A 14,389-nucleotide genomic window follows, 5' to 3' on the forward strand; every position below is an offset into this window, starting at 1 on the left:
TGACCAACAGCAGCCTAACCAAGCAGAAGGCATTAACAAAATGGGGGGTGAACCCCAACCACAGCCAAGGATACCTACTGACAATGCCAATGTTTTTGTTAAGGTGTTGCAAGCGTTGCAACATTCATAGTAGCAGATGATGGAGGAAATTCACCAATTGAAAACAAATAAGACAAAAGAGAAAGGGAGCCAGTATGTCCTGGAGCATACAACAGACAAAAAGGAGACATCGGTTGGAGGTGCTCTGCAGAATGCGGAACAACGTTTCATCACTATGGCTGAAGTGGCGGCTCTCCTAGAGCAGGAGAAGGCCAGAGCGCCAAAGGAAAGATTCTATGTACGAAGACCTCCTTACCTATTGAGGGTGCTTAGCAAACCATACCCTGAGAGGCATGAACCACGAGTTTTTGCACAGTATGATGGTAGGAAGGGAAGTGTTGTTGAGCACGTAAGCAAGTTTATCAACACTCTTGGCCCTTACATGGCAAACGAGGACTTATGTCTTCGGCAATTTTTTAAATCATTATGTGACCGTGCCTATACCTGGTACATTAGTCTAAAGCTAGGATCAATCCCGACCTGGTATGACATGGTGGACATATTTTGCACTAAATTCTTCCATGGAGAAGAAACGGTAACGCTTACGACCTTACAGGCAACCAAGCAAAGAAGTGGTGAGGATTTAATGGAGTATATCAAAAGGTTCAAAGACATAGCACTTAACTACTATGATCATTTTGAGGAAAAGACATTGGTAGAAATGTGTATGACAAACATGATTAGGTGGTACAGAGCCGTCTTGGAAAACTTAGAAATTTCCTAGTTTGCACAGTTGTTACAAAAGGCCAAAAAGATTGCTCAGTCAGTAAAGCCAAGTTCTGACAAAAGAAATGCCTTACAAGCCATGGTAGTGTCCACTGGCGAAAGAAAAAGGAAAGCTAATGAGAGGGAGTACGATACCCCTCCACCACTACCATGCACCCCAAAGGAGTTAGATGTGCTCCTAGACAAATGGATAGCGAACGGGGTCTTCGAGCCCAATCAGGTTTCCAGAGAGCCCACAGAAGGAGAGCGGAGGGACCCACGCTTCTGCTGCCTGCACAACTACGTGTAACACTCTACCGCAGAATGTTGGGCACTCCACAGATTGATACACTGTAGGATCAAGGAAGGGACTCTAGAGTTGTCCCAGCCGGAAGTTCAAAGAAACCCACTCCCAAACCACAAAGGTAAGCATTGCCTCTGCGAATAACCACAGGCCACATCCAGCTATGGCTGAAGGTGGGTCCTATAGGTTCCATAGCTCAGTTCCATGTGGTAAAAATGAAAGTCTTGTATCACGTACTTTTGGGGAGGCCATGGTTGCATAAGCGTCGATTAGTCCTATCCACCTACCACCAGTGCGTGAAAGGGAGATTGAATGGCAGGATGATATGCATAACAACAAATCCATCGCCATTTGAGTAAGCAGAAGTCTATCTAGGAGAAACCATGTTCTACGACCAATGGGTGCCATCTGGAGAAAGCTTAGTGTCAAAACCATGAGGCACCTTCGTTCTTAGGTGGGAAGATATCTAGAGTGACCCAGAACCTGATCTGGGAGAGTTATTATCTCAGAGGAAGAAAAGGAAAGAAGCACCCATTGCGGAGCCAAATGACACACCACAATGCGTCAGGGTCCAAGGCCCTGCTGGCAGGATCGTATATAAGTTATAAAGGTGCATGGGGCCCACGTACAAAATGAAAAGCGGGCCCTAGACAAGAAGGGCAATGCAAAAGCTTGGTATGTTGCATGGCTCAAGAAGATTCAAGGGAAGAAGTTAATAAAGAGAAAGACGAGCAACTCGTGGCAGAAAGAGATACACAAGTTGTGGTAGAAGAAAAGTAGGAGGAAATTGACTTGGGATTTGACCCATAGAAACCAAGACCCATCTCAATAAGTTCATGACTATCAGAAAAGGAGAAATCAGAATTGATACTGTTGTTGAAGGAATTCGAAGATGTCTTTGCATGGGAATACAGTGAAATGCCAAGATTGGACCCCAGGCTTGTGGTGCATACACTGAATGTGGATCTCGAGGCCAAACCAGTGGCTCAACTTGCCAAGATATTCCACACAAAGATAGAAGAGCAAATAGTAAAGGAGGTGAGAAATTGCTGGCTACAGGATTCATTGAGCCTATTTAACACTCGCACTGGTTGTCCAACATAGTATCGGTGAAAAAAAAGAACGAGCAAATAATGTGTTGCATAGATTTCAGAAACCTCAACAAAGTTTACCTGAAAGATGAATTCCCGTTGCCAAACATGGATCTATTGATAGATTCTATGGCAGGAAACGCCATGTTTGTTGGGGTTTATGCCCTAAAACCCAATTTATTAGCATGTATTTAATAATTAAATTGTTTAATTATATGAGACTATCTATAAATGAACTAAGACATTATCATAGTCCATGAGATGCATTGTATGTGATTTATGTGAAAAGTCACAGAAGATATAAATCACAAGTTCTTTGTAAACTCAGAAGTTTAGTTCGTAGTCGGTGATGAAATTGGGCGTTTCATCTGCGAAGACTATAACATATCAACTAAGATGATTTGTCTTGATCATGGAAGTGGAGACTTCTAGTTGGTATGTTGATATGTTTTAAGAGTTAAGACATATTGAACTGGACCGCTGTAAGATTTATTATTCTCCTAACGACTGTCAAATGAATAATAAATCTCACGACTTCTATTTACATCAACTCTAAATCCTGAGAGAATAATGGACCTGATCATGAGATGTAGGTTGCTTTGATATATCAGGAGTGAGATCTATTAGTTACGATCAAAACCTCAGTATGTTGGGCATCCGCATTTAGTGTTGATGGAACATATATTCTCAAGATGGAATTCATAGTCTCTTAATGGAAATACAAAATATTCCATTGAGATAAGTTTAATGGATTTAGTTATTCAGAGTGTTGGGCCCAACCACTTTAGTAAGGAGTTACTAAAGTATATATTTATTAAATTGGATTTCATAAATAAATGACGAATAACATAAAGGATTAAACCGGGTACTCAAGGATTAAGATGTAGTAATCTTAAAAGTGGCAGTCTATATTCATGACTTTGGATTACTACGAATATTTTAATGAAGGGGTTGTATGCATAATAAAGTCTTGGGATATAATTTATTAATAAGGCCTAGAGTGCAATTATATTTATATAGTGGTATTAAATATAATTAATGGTAACTATAGGCTTGTCAAGAGTTGACGGAAAAGCCCAAGGCCCATTGGAGCTAGTGTCTTATTGGTCTCTTTTGGTCCCACTCCAAGCCACACACTAAAGCCCAATTGGAAAGGCCTAATAGGCCAGCCCAATTAGATAATCAGTTAGTTATAAAGGGAGAAACATACAGAATTTTTATTAGTTAGAAAAAAACAAATAAGAAACGGTGTGTGAGAGAGTGTGAGACACACTTTCATTCTCCCTTTGAAAAACTGATTGAGAGACCACACATCTTGGGCGTAAAGTGGAATTGGAGTGAAGATTAAAAGTGTTCCCAAGTGCTTCTAATCTTTGTTTTGAATTTCTCCACACCAAGGTATGCTATCTTGTTCTTAAATTCTGAAATTTACATTGTGCACGTTATCAATCATGAATGAAATAGATCCTAGTTCGTTGCTTCCGCTGTGGGTTTTGCATGAGATGCAAAACCAGAATTTTTCCTTCAATGTTTTCATTCATAAATGGATTCAGTAGGTATAATCAGATCCATAATGGCACCAAAGGATGCGGAGAAAATTGCTTTCAGAATACCCATAGGCAACTTCTACTACATTGTAATGCCTTTTAGGTTAAAAAATGTAGGTGCAATGTATCAACGAACAATGAAGGATATATTCTACGACATGATGCATTAGGAACTAGAGGACTATGTGGATGACATAATGGTGAAGTCAAAGAAGCGAGAAGACCATGCCCAAGTTTTGAGAAGGATATTTGAGAGGTGTAGAGCTTTCAAACTAAGAATGAACCCTCTCAAGTGTGCATTTGAGGTATCCTCTAGGAAGTTCCTGGGTTTCTTAGTTCATTGCAAAGGAATAGACGTAGACCCGGCCAAAGCTACGGCCATAACTACCATGAAACCTCTACCAATAGTGAAGGAGTTAAAAAGTTTCTTGGGAAAAGTCTCATACATCCGGAGATTCATCCCTGGGTTGGCATCAATTACTTCTGCCTTCGCCAAATTGCTCAAGAAGTGGTAAAGCTTTGAGTGGGGGGGAAGCACAACAAGTGGCCTTCAAAAGGCTACAGTAGATTATGATGAACCTTCCCACGATGCAAGCCCCAATTCATAAGAAGCCATTGTTGCTCTGCCTAGCCACCAACTCGTATGCTATAGGCGCATTGATTGCCCATGGTGGTGGTATTGAGCAACCAAAGCTTTGTTGTGGCAGTCAATTCTCTCTGGTAGAATATCCCAGTGGTTGCTACAACTGTCGCAATATGACTTAAAAGCAGGTACGCCCACAGTAGTAAAGAGCCAAGCTATAGCCAATTTGTTGGCACAATTCCCAGGAGAAGAATAATTCCCACTGGATGATTAGGTCCCAAGAGAAGTAGCTATGGCAAAAGAAGTTAGAGAGCAATAGGTGATGAAATTTGATGGGTCCTTTACCACTCAATTAGGAGGAGTGAGAGTAGTCATGTCTCATGAAGAAGACAAAGCTGTGGCACTTTCACTTAAATTGGAATTCCCTTGTTCAAACAACACGACAAAATATGAGGCCTACCTAACTGGGTTAGCCACGGCCTTTGAAATGGGGATCAAGCATTTAAAAGTAATGGGTGATTCAAACCTAGTAGTCTGCCAGGCCAAGGAAAGCTTCTCCAAGGAACCCAGCTTAGCCATTGTACTAAACAATGGCCCAAAAGATGGAGGAAAGGTTTTCAACTTTTGAAATAGAGCACGCTCCAAGAAATGAGAATTGGTATGCAGATGCGTTGGTCGCGTTGGGCTTACAAATAATTTTTGAAGGAAATAGCACCAGGATAGAAGTCAACAAGAGAAAGGAGTCTATCATCGAGATACTAAAGGAAAGGTTCCAAGAGGAACAATGTGAAGAAGACTAGAGAATCCCTATAAAGGAGGCTTTGATGAAGGAGGAAGACGCAACAGAATTGAAGGAATTAAAAGACTACGCCTTGGTAAAGGGAGAGTTGTACCGCGGAATGCCACGTGGGGTCTTGTTTAGATGTATGGGATGAGTGGAAGCCTAAAGAAAGTTGAAGGAAGTGCATGACAAGACCTGCGGATCTTGCAGGGAAGTCAATCTTTACCACAGACTCCAAAGGGCAGGTTTCTATTGGCTAAGTATGGGTAAGGACGCAAGTCAAGTCCAAACCCAATGCGAGACTTGCCAACTTACAGTAGACAGAGAGGAAAGTTATACTGTATTCATCAGCGAAGACTGGAGAAACCCATTCACACAGTACTTGACAAAAGGAATTCTACCACAAAAGCACAGTGAGGGTAAGAAGCCCAACAATGTGGGCAAGAAGAGAGTTAGTGGATTGATAGGAAGGAACCATTAATGCCAACAATAATGGATTATAGACCCATAAAATGAATAAATGGGTCCTGAGAAAAGCAAATGGGTCTAGAGGAGCCCAAAAGAGGAAGTAGTAAACCCATGGGTATTATGTAATGAAGAAAAGTAAGAATGTGCCACAATAGGCCCGAAGTAATGAAGTAGGAAAGAAAGGAGTTGATGGAAAGCCCATGAGCCTTAAGGATGAAGGATAAAGCAATTGGGTCAAGGAAGCCCAAAAGAGTTAGCAAAGTGCCCATGGGAATGCAGAATTAGGAAATGAGCCGAGGATGCCCAAGGAAAGCAAATGGGCCAAGGATGTCCAAGGAGAGAGAAATGGGACAAAAGAGCCCACAAACAATGTAACAAATTGGAAAAACCCAAAGTAGCATGAATGACCATACGGAGTCATTGAAAGAAGGTTGGGCAGCAGGCCTAAAGAAGCCCAACAAACATGGGTCCAATAATACCGTGGCAAGAATAGCAGAATGGTGTGGTAGGAATGGCAACGAGACTATGGGTGGAACAAGGAATAGACTAAAAGGAGAAAAACCCAAGCAAGGCCCAACCCTTGGAAAGAAACAGACCAATAAAGAATGAAAGACCAGAAGACGATTCACGCCATAAGAGGTTAAGGGTGGGCAGCAGAACACATAGACGAGCCCCAGACCATAGCAAACACATGAGTGGTGGACATGCTTTGGACGTACATAGGAAGTGGAGCATGCGCAAGACCCAGACACTACCAGCCTATACCCAACCAATATAGGAGTGGTGCGTCATGGATCAGAGGTAAAAGAGGGTATGGTCTAGCGGTGGGGAGAAAGGGAAGCCTATTCTAGGGTTCCTGCTCAAGCTCTTTTAGGGAAAATATTCTGCTGAGATGACATACCACCCAAAAGAGGGAGGATAAGTTGGAACCACTAGGTGCATGCCACGAGGGATAGGAAGAGAAAATACCCACACCGTGGTAGATGAGAGGCCATGTTAAACAAACAAACAAAACAACCTTCTTTGTCTAGTAATGGGGAGTGGCACAGCTAGCACGGGTAAGTGGTGGTGGTTGGGACACTAACAAACTAGTGGTGGTTGGTAAGGACACCCAAACCAAACAAAGGTTGTTAAGGGATAAAATAGTAAAAAAAAAATAGTCATGGCAGGCAGTATATAAAGGGCCTTTGCCATGCACAGTGAGAAGGGGAAAAAAACCGTAGCAATCATTACAAGAGTGATCACCATCACGTTGCACAAGAAAGCACAAAAGAAAAGAAAGAAAAGAAAAGGAAAAATTGAAATAGTAAAATAGGGGAAAGAAGCAGAGACTTAGAAAAAGATCGAGAAAGAATAAAATGACAAGTATGCACCAATAGGTTTTCTCCTTCTCTCCCTCTTAAAGCCTACCTTCTGCTAAAAATTCCTTTTGGGCACAAGCCATTCAGATTTACTCCCTCAAAGTGTGTAATTTTTGCGGCAGGATCCTCCTACAAGGTTACCCGCATTGAGGAAATGGTTCCCTCCTTGGCCATAGCCCCGTGACTAAACTGAATTTGGCAAGCTAGTTATATTATCCTTTAACCTTACTGATTACTGCTATCATTTTTCCTCCCGGCTTTATTATTATACTTATAACTCGTCCTTCTCTTTTATTTTAACGAGAGATTGTTTACTTAATTTGCCTAACAATAATGTATCTCACTTATTATTGTTTTGTTGTACTCATTCCTCTGCAACTTTCTTTTGCGGCAACTTCACCTGCCATAGGACAAAAGTTTCGGCAAACAGAGGCATAGTTTGTGCACAAACTGGACCACAGTGAGTTGTAGTTGGGCTGGTCCCGACTCTCTTATCCAAAATACTTGAGCCCAGTATAGCAGGAGACAATCCAGCCCAAACTCATAAAAAGGCCCACCACAGTTGTGTACATTGAATTACGGCTAAGGATGTCTACCATATCTCTTCCAAATTCTATTAAAGTGGAAGTTTTGTACATTGGTTAGGACTTGGGTAGAAATTAAACTCAAAATTAACCATGGAAAGTTTTTCTAATTTGTCCACTCATATCATACAAACCACGTGTTCATCAATTGTAACCAATACCATTGGAATTTTTCATACAAAAATCTCTTTTCACTCTTGTACACCACAATATATCTTTATTCTCTTGACTCCACTTAAGCAATTTATAGTCTTAACAGAATTGAAATTCATTACAAGCTCATAGTCAAAACAATCAAACTAAAAATTACACGTCTAATGCCACACGTTTGTACAAGTGCGATGTTGTCAACCTTGGTTGGAGTGGCCACAGCTTTTGTAATAAGTGACCAATGCAGGATTTTCTGACATGTCAATTTTCTCTGGCTTGACCCTTCGGGTGGTGTCCAAACAAAAAAATCCCTAAGCCGCGATTCGTTTTTTCCTTTGTTAACTTCAAATTGGTATGTTTATTGCCAAATTATTCACATATTGTCAATGTCCTACGTTCCTGTATATAGACGGTTTAGTTTGACTCCTTAATTACACCTTGGCTAAAGTAAAAGAAGGTCTACATGCCAAAGCTAAAAACCATTTGATTGAAGGTAGTTCCAACTTCCAAAATCTTGTGATATAATAAGTAGAGCTTAAGTTCTGGCCTCCAAATAAGGTTCGATCCTCAATTGTAATTTGTAAGTAATTGATTTCATCATGGCAGATTTGAATTCAATGAAGATTTTTTCCCCCCATAATTTTAACCGAATACGATAACGATAGAAACCAAACAACAAAATAAAATCATGAATACAAATTGTCTCATTCATATTGTGGCAATTCTTAGGTAGTCTCACAAATTGTTCCGTGACTATCTAAGTTTTTTCCCATTGGCGATACATCTAGTCGTATAAATTACACACCCTCGTAAATGGCTACTCTGGCTGTTACCCATCCCATAGAAGGGTTTATAAACAAATACAAATCTAAGAGCCCAAAACATTAGTCTCAAAATATTAGACCCACTATCCCCATCAATTTGGGCTAGAATGGTTAATTATTATTATTTTTTAATTCAGAAAACTCAGCTACAGACATCATTAAGCCCATTCAAAAAAAAAAAAGGCCGAACACAGAACACTACCCTATATGGCCCATGTTCCACATAAGGTTAAATGGCAAATTTGTTATTTTACGAAAAAAAAGGGTCATATGTTATGTACCCTAAATCTTCATCTTCATCCCTCTATAAAATCCATACCCCTCTTCAAAGGTCTTGAAATCCCTAGCGCCGCTCCGCTCCATACAGTAGTGATTTGAATTTCAGGTTCTAAATTTCGTGTTCTAAATTTCTTTGTAGAATTTTTAGTCATTTTAGTTTCTGAATTTATTTTTATCAATTGGTAATTTTTTGTTGCTATTTTACATTTTCATTGGTGTGTCTGAAAATTGAGGGGGCTCATGTCCTGTCCTGTCCTGTGTGGTCGCTTTTGATAGGCGTTGCGTTCATCGTTGGTTTAATTAATCCAGAAGGACGTGTCAACGAAAGCGTAAATTAAATTCCAATTCCCCGAATTCCTTATTATTATTACCAAACAACTACGCATCCTTTTTATTTGGCGTAGTTTGTTTCAGGATCGGGTTGTCACATTTTTTTTTTTATTAAAATTTTTCAAGTTAAATCTGAAATGTTTTTAGAGTCAATTATTTGTTTGTGTTAGATTGAATTTTAGGAAGTGTTGCTTCATATGGTGAACTCTCTCTTGTAAAAATGGGGGATGTTCAAGTTTCCGAAGCATAGATTAATAATTTTTTGCCAGTATTTAAACAGCGCCGTGTGTTCTTTCTTGTTGCACTGTGCTACCTGTCTCCTGGTACATTTTATAAAAACAAAAATTGTGTGGTAGAATTATTTGGTACCAATCGACAATCGTTGTGTGGGGTACTTGGGATTGTTAAGAGATGTATCGTTAAAACCCCATAGATGGTCTATAATCTTTTCTACATTTTGTTTTGGTCTGTGTCAAGAATTTTACTTATTTTTTAACATCGTTTTGTGAATCAAAGTTGTGATTTTAACCGTTTTTACTTACAAGACTAAAAGTTATGGAATGTGTATTTTGCATTGTTGGTGTCTTGGTGGTAGTATTATCCCACATCGTTTATGAAGTGGCTTGATGATATAAAGAATTGGTATAAAACGAAGCTCACTTTTTCTATTCTTTTCTGGGTCATAATAGCTCACTTGGAATTTTACCAATTTGGGAGGCTTGGCGTTCGATCTCAATTGCCTAAAGATTTCAATAGGCTTGAAAGATTATGATAAAAATATGATATTATATATCTAAAATTGTAATTGCCAACTTGTGATATTTGACATTTTGCATATACCGTGAAATGGATGCTCTCTTTTTTTATACGAATCGGAAAGCATCCTCTTCTCTCTTGGTGTTTCACGATTCATTTAAATAAGTTCACTCATTTAAACATAATTTATGGACAAGGGAGAGTTAGTTATATACCAAATTTTCAAATCTCCAAGTAATTTATAACTTCCTCTCTGTTTATTTAAGCAAGTTTGAGGTAAATGATGGACGTACCCAATTAAAGTTCACTGAATCAACAGTATCAGTCAATAGCTCAATTACGCTTCTAGAGTGTTTCCTCCCGTAAGCTAGGGAAAGGGTGTACTTCCTCAAATCCAGATCATATAAATTGGCTTAATCAATCGGAATCGGTGCAACAGCGGTACATGCTGCACTTCTCCACGGGATTGCCACGTTCAACACAAACCACCCTCTGGATGATCTCTGTGTCGCTTTCCAGCAACAAATTATTGCGGTGATGCTGAGTGTGGAGCTTATTGAGGTACTCATTCAGTGCCGGTACAAAGCCTATCTCTCTCATCCTTTCCTTCCATAGTTCAAATTCGTTGAAGCTCTTCAAAATGGTGTCCCCCCTTGGCCCTTGCCAAACTGTCCTCACTCGAACCAAAGCTCAACATTGTCATAATCTCATGCATTATGGGGTCGGTTCTCCACGCTCTTTCCAAGCTGTATCTTGGAGTGCCACATAGTTTCAAGCCTCACCCAGAATAACCAGATGAAAACTATGTTTGGCAGGCTGTAAATAATTTTCCCCGCAGCAATGATGTTGCTGATTCTTAGAACTTTTGTCAGAAAAATAGTACTGAGTGAATAAGAAATTGAAAGTTAATTTGTTCACTTAAAGATCTAAAAGTGGTAAAAATCTTAAGTCTTACATAGAAAAAGAAAGAGATAATATATGAGTTTATATGCTCATGAGCCGGACATTAGGTTGAGTTTTGGCATATGTGGATTGGGCTCTTTTGTCCAAATAATAATTTTTATTATTTTATTTTTTGAGTCAATTAGTCTGTGCACAACAATTTTTTCTTTGAACAGTGTGTTTGTTCACTAACGTATATAAATTCATAGTCCCTCATTTATAAAAACAAACTTTTCTGAAGAAAAAAAAACTCTTCGAGAATATTTTGTGCATTCATTTTGAGTCAAAGAGAGAAAGAGGCATAGAGTAGTTCCCAGAGTACGGTCCTTATGTGCTTCTTCTCCATATTGTAGATCATTTTATCCTAAGAGGTAGACGTCTGTGAGTCTCAAAACACTACAAATTGTGTGAGAGTCAAGATCTACTTTAAGGAAATTGTGTCAAACATAAGACTTGATCTGAACCATTTATTCTTCACGCATTTGGTCTGTGAGTTGTTAATTATTTGTAGATTTCTTTTATATATATGTAAAATATTTATTTATTGTTTTTGCTATCACATCTTTTTGTGTGATAGCAAAAACAATACTAGAATGTATTATAAGGGGTGTCTCTCTCTGTGCTGCTAGACCTCGAATTTCCCACCTCCTATTCACGAATGACAGCCTAGTATTATGTAGAGCAACCATAGTAGAACGTGTTCAGATTCAATCTCTGCATCATAAGTATGAACAAGCATCTGGTCAGAGCTTAAATAGGGGAAAAACAAACATTTTCTTCAGTTCAAATACTCTATCCAGAACTAGAGAAGCCATTGCAAACTTCCTTGGTGTCCTTGTCACTCAACAATACGAACAATATCTAGGTCTGCCTTCTTTGGTGGGTTAAAATAAGAAGAAATCTTTCAACTTAATAAAAGAAAGGATTTGGAAAAAATTAAAAGGTTGGAAAGAGAAGCTACTCTCTCAAGCTTGCCGTGAAATCTTGATTAAGGCAGTTGTCCAAACAATTCCTGCATACACAATGTCATGCTTTAAGCTACCAAAAGGGCTGATAAGTGACATCGAAATATTGATAAGGAAATTTTGGTGGGGTTATAAGGGTGAGCAAAGAAAAATTCATTGGGTGAGTTGGGCGAAGCTTTGCCTTCCGAAGAATGAGGGTGGAATGAGTTTTAGAGAGTTGGATAAATTCAATGACTCTCTCTTGACGAAACAGATCTGGAGATTAAAAACTTGCGAAAACTCACTATTCCATAAGGGGTTCAAAGCTGAATTCTTCCCAAATTGCTTAATCATGGAATGTGCCAACACTAATAAAGGCTCTTATGCCTAGAAAAGCTTATTACAAGCACACCATATTGTTGATTTGGGGGCAAGTTGGAGGATTGGGAATGAGGAGTCAACATTGACCCGATTTGATAAATGGCTGCCAAAACACCCTCCAGCAAGGATTGCCTTTCCTCCTGCGACCTTACCTCTAGACTCTAAGGTGAGTGTTCTTATTGATGAGGTAAACCATTCTTGGAATTCTGCCCTGGTCAAGATTGAGTTCTTGGCCCACGAAGCTAACTTGATTCTTGGTATCCCTCTAAGCTACCAAGCCATCCCAGATGAGCATGTCTGGTTCCTCACCAAGAATGGTCAATACTTAACCTGTAATGGCTACCACTTGCTCGTTGGTATAGAGAGAAATGCGAATCCAACCTGCTCTAATTTAGAGATGAAGCATAAGCTATGGAATAGCAATTGGGGCTTACAAACCCCTCACAAGGTTAAGCATATGATACCCATAATGCCATTCCTACCCTTTGCAATTTGTGGAATAGAAACTTGGTGGATTCAGTCCAATGCTCGAGATGTTTGACGAGTAGTGAAGACACGATCCATGCCCTATGGAGCTGCCCAGCTCTATACGTCATCTAGGAAGGCAATGAGGCTTTGACAAAATTGCTAAGATATGAGTTTAATACGTTTAGTGATTTATTGGGGATGATTTTTCTGTTGAAAGAATAGGTGCATGCTAATCTGTTGCTGATGATTTTCTGGCTAATTTGGTGTAAAAGAAACTTGGATAGATGGGGGGAGAAATCTATGGAGATTAAGCACATCAGGGGTCGAGCTAAACCCTTTTGCAGGACTTTCTTGCTGCATAGAATCCTCAGTATTGACCCAATATAGAGTCGGACAGAGCAATGAGATGGATTCCCCCAATATTGCCTCATTACAAAGTTAATTTTGATGGAGCATGCTTCACGACAGAAGGAGCAGCAAGTTTGGGAGCAGTGATATGTGATGCTTCTAGTAAGGTGTTTCGTGCTATAGCCTAAAGAATAAAAAATCCCATCTCGATAGCAACAGTGGAGGCCATGGCATGTCTTAGAGCTATGATTCTCGCCAAGGATGAAGGTATTTTGGACTGCATTTTTGAGGGGGATGCAGAGACTATTATAAAAGCTATATTAGCCTCAGACTCGTCACATCCGGAGTATGGACACGTTATTAATGATATCCTTCAATTGTTTGGTGTATTTTCTTACTACAGCTACTTTTATGTAAAACGTCTAGGCAATTCAATCGCCCACTTTTTACCTAGAACATCTAAGTCTGGTTATGAGCTTCAGGTATGGCACAATTCGATACCTGATGATATAGCTCCCCTAGTCACACGCGACTCTTTGTAACTATATTCTTTTCCAATAGTATAAGACCACATGGTTTGGTTTCTCAAAAAAAAAAAAAAAAAAGATCTGTATGTTGTTCTTTTTGGTTAATCACAAAAGTAAAATTTTGGTATATATTCAAAAATCTCAAAGTAGGTTTTTTATTTTTATTTTTATTTTTATATATTTTTTAATTTATTTTTGTGATTGCTGTGTGAATCGGTGTGAATTATTGTGCGAGATTGGTGGATAGTTTTCTTTTCATGATATTGCTTTGGCTTTCGTGTTTAATATTTTGGGTTTATGTTTGTGGTGGTTTTGATTATTCAATGTCTTCCATCTTCTTTAACTATATTATATAATATTAGTTTTTTTTTTTTTTTTTTGGATTATTGGTTGACTGGGCATAGTGTAGATTCATTTGTGTAGACTGTATGATTTGTGCCTGCTTTGTTTCTAGCCTTTCACATGAATCTGCAATATCTTTTTTCGTGTTGCCATCGTTTCATGCCATTTCCAGTCTATTCTATAAAAGCAATTGGCAGAATTTGGCTTGGTTATTGTATTTGATGTTGACCATTGATGATGGTTTGTTGATTCTGTGTGGTATATGATGGTTGACCAAAAAATTAGACTATCTCCTGTTTGTCCATAAGGTCGTCCAAGTCCAAAAGGGTAGTCCCAATTCGAGAAGGTCGTCCAAGTGGAAGAAGGTCGTTCAACATGACAGCACCTAGAAGACCTCCCAGTACTTAGAAATTCTCAAGATAAATTTATATTCAAAAGCTTATAATCTAGACCATGTTCTACTATTATGAAGTATGGACAAAATCTTTATCCATCGCTTTAACTCTCTACTAAGTTCTTAACTTCTAATGGCAGTTTTAGAAGATAAGTCTGAACTTTTTAACTTCTATAGCAGT

At 39.1% G+C, this 14,389-nt stretch overlaps 1 non-coding gene across 1 annotated transcript; it reads left to right on the forward strand.

The window, feature by feature from the left end:
• The first annotated feature begins 9,293 nt into the window (after nt 1-9,293).
• On the forward strand, nt 9,294-9,437 carry LOC142630095 (small nucleolar RNA snoR137). Its single transcript, XR_012843210.1, has one exon. It is a non-coding gene; the product is annotated as a small nucleolar RNA snoR137 (small nucleolar RNA).
• Nucleotides 9,438-14,389: the final 4,952 nt, after the last annotated feature.

Source organism: Castanea sativa, chromosome 3 (genome assembly GCF_040712315.1).
Source record: "Castanea sativa cultivar Marrone di Chiusa Pesio chromosome 3, ASM4071231v1".
Taxonomy (NCBI): domain Eukaryota; kingdom Viridiplantae; phylum Streptophyta; class Magnoliopsida; order Fagales; family Fagaceae; genus Castanea; species Castanea sativa.